At 42.4% G+C, this 3,046-nt stretch overlaps 1 non-coding gene across 1 annotated transcript; it reads right to left on the reverse strand.

Annotated features, from left to right (window-relative positions):
• Positions 1-352: 352 nt before the first annotated feature.
• On the reverse strand, positions 353-456 carry LOC112760395 (small nucleolar RNA R71). The gene has a single exon (XR_003180837.1). It is a non-coding gene; the product is annotated as a small nucleolar RNA R71 (small nucleolar RNA).
• Between the last annotated feature and the right edge of the window lie 2,590 nt (positions 457-3,046).

A 3,046-nucleotide genomic window follows, 5' to 3' on the forward strand; every position in this document is an offset into this window, starting at 1 on the left:
ATACATAAACCCAACCTCTGGGAATTGTGGTAGCAGCATCCAGAAACCACCCATTCAGGCCAACAATTTTGAACTCAAACCACAGCTAATATCACTTGTGGAGAATCATTGTTCATTTGGTGGAAGTGCTAATGAAGACCCAAACCAACATCTCACAAAATTCCTGAGAATTTGTGACACTGTGAAGTCCAATGGAGTCCAGGAAGATGCATATAAACTGCTTTTGTTCCCATTTTCACTTAGGGACAAGGCAGCTAAGTGGCTGGAATCATTCCTAAGAGGGAGTCTAACAACATGGGATGAGGTGGAAAGCAAGTTTCTGGCACGTTTCTACCCCCCACAAAAGGTCAATAGTCTTCGATCTGAGGTTCAGACTTTTAGACAACAAGATGGTGAAACTCTCTACGAGGCATGGGAGAGATTCAAGGACTTGACAAGGAAATGCCCACCAGACATGTTCCATGATTGGGTGCAATTGCATATTTTCTATGATGGACTCTCTTATGAATCAAGGAAGGCTGTAGACCATTCATCAGGAGGTTCATTGAACAGGAAAAAGACTGTGGAAGAGGCCATTGAAGTGATTGAGACAATGGCTGAGAATGAGTACTACTATGCATCAGAAAGGCACAACACTAAGGGAGTCATGGAGCTGAACCATGTTGATACAATTCTAGCCCAAAACAAGGTGTTTGCCAAGCAACTAGCAGAGCTTACCAGGCAATTAGAAACAAAGCAAGTGGCTGCAATACACACACAAGATTAAGAGGAAGTAAGCATTGAAGGAGGTGATTGGGAAGAGGCCAACTATGTGGGAAACCAACAAAGGCAATCATATGATCCACATTCCAACACTTACAACCCAGGATGGAAAAATCACCCAAACTTTGGGTGGGGGAACCAACAAATCCAACCACAAAACCACAAACCTTACAACCACAACCAACATAACAATTCCACATACCAAAACTCCAACCAAAGATCATACCAAGCCACACAAAACACTTACTCCCAACCATCATATCATGGCCAAAATAATCAACCTACCCAACCTAATCCGAACCAACAATTTCAAGATCAATTAAACCGGATAGAAGGAATGCTTGCAACCATGAGTCAAGACATAACCGAATTGAAAGCTTTTAAGGAAGAAGTAAATTCTAACCTGCAAAACCAAGGAGCTGCCATCCAGAAGCTAGAAAATCAAATTTTGTATTTGTCTAAGCAAAACCCTGGGACAAGCGTTTCTCATGCTGCCAAGGCCATTGCAAGGGAAGAATGTAAGGCCATAACCCTCAGAAGTGGAAAGAATCTAAAGGAGATCTCAAAGGAAACCATAGAGGATGAAGCAAGGGAACATGTGAGAGACAAGGAACAAGGACAATCTTTTACACAGTCCACAACAAAAGAAAAAGAAAAAGAGGTCCTGAAGCCTTATACACCTAAAGCACCAAATCCTCAACGTTTGATGAAAAGTGAAAAGGATGGTCAATTCTCCAGGTTCTTGGAGATTTTCAAGAAGCTCCAAATCAACATTCCGTTTGCTGAGGCAATAGAGCAAATGCCACTCTATGCAAAATTCTTAAAAGAATTAATGACCAAGAAGAGAAGCTGGAGAAATGAGGAAACTGTGTTGTTAACTGAAGAATGCAGTGCCATCATTCAGCACAAATTGCCTCAGAAATTGAAGGACCCAGGCAGTTTCCAAATCCCCTGCATCATAGGAGAAGTCATGGTGGAGAAGGCCTTGTGTGACTTAGGGGCCAGCATCAATTTGATGTCTCTAACAATGATGAGAAGAATGAAGATTGAGGAAGCCAAACCAACAAGAATGGCCCTCCAATTGGCAGATCGAACTTTTAAATTCCCTCATGGGATAGTTGAGGATTTGTTGGTGAAAGTGGGAGATTTTATATTTCCTGCTGATTTTGTGGTATTAGATATGGAGGAAGAAGCCAAAGCTTCAATAATTCTGGGAAGACCCTTCTAGCTACTGCTGGAGCCATCATAGATGTACAAAAGGGTGAACTCACTCTTAGACTACATGAGGAGAAATTGGTGTTTAACGTATTCAAGGCAATGAGCTATCCATCAGAATCACTAAGGGAATGCATGAGGGTTGATGTAGTGGACATTGCAGTACAAGAAACCTTTGAGGAAACAATAAAGGAAGTGGCAGAGGAGGAGTTCACCAAGGATATTGAAGTTAGTGACATCAAGGCTGCTGAAACAACCATGCCAAACATGCCAGAGAGAGTGAAAGAAGAGAAGGAAGCACCAAAACCTAAGCTCAAAGCATTGCCCCCTAATCTCAAGTATGCATACTTGGGTAGTGATGAGAGTCACCCTGTTATCATTAACTCAGCCCTGAGCCAAGAACAGGAAGAAGAATTGATCAAGGTGCTACAAACTCACCAAGATGCCATTGGATGGACCCTAGCCGATTTGAAGGGGATAAGTTCATCCATATGCATGCATAAAATCTTGCTAGAAGAGGAGGCTAGACCTTCCATTCAAGCTCAGAGAAGATTGAACCCCGTCATGAAAGAAGTGGTACAAAAGGAAGTCATGAAGTTATGGCAGGCAGGGGTAATCTACCCCATTTCTGATAGCCCATGGGTTAGTCCCATCCATGTAGTTCCCAAGAAAGGTGGCATAACTGTGGTGCCAAATGAGAAGAACGAACTCATACCCACAAGAACCGTCACTGGGTGGAGGATGTGCATAGACTACAGGAAGCTCAATGAAGCCACCAGAAAGGATCATTTCCCACTCCCATTCATGGATCAGATGCTTGAAAGGCTTGCCAGACATGCTTACTATTGCTTTTTGGATGGCTATTCAGGCTACAACCAAATAGTAGTTGATCCTAGAGATCAAGAGAAAACATCATTTGTTTGTCCATATGGAGTTTTTGCTTATAGACGCATGCCTTTGGATTGTGCAATGCACCTGCCACTTTCCAAAGATGCATGCTGTCCATCTTTTCGGACATGATTGAAAAATTTATTGAGGTCTTCATGGATGATTTTTCTGTGTTTGGAGA

Source organism: Arachis hypogaea, chromosome 16 (assembly GCF_003086295.3).
Source record: "Arachis hypogaea cultivar Tifrunner chromosome 16, arahy.Tifrunner.gnm2.J5K5, whole genome shotgun sequence".
NCBI classification, from domain to species: domain Eukaryota; kingdom Viridiplantae; phylum Streptophyta; class Magnoliopsida; order Fabales; family Fabaceae; genus Arachis; species Arachis hypogaea.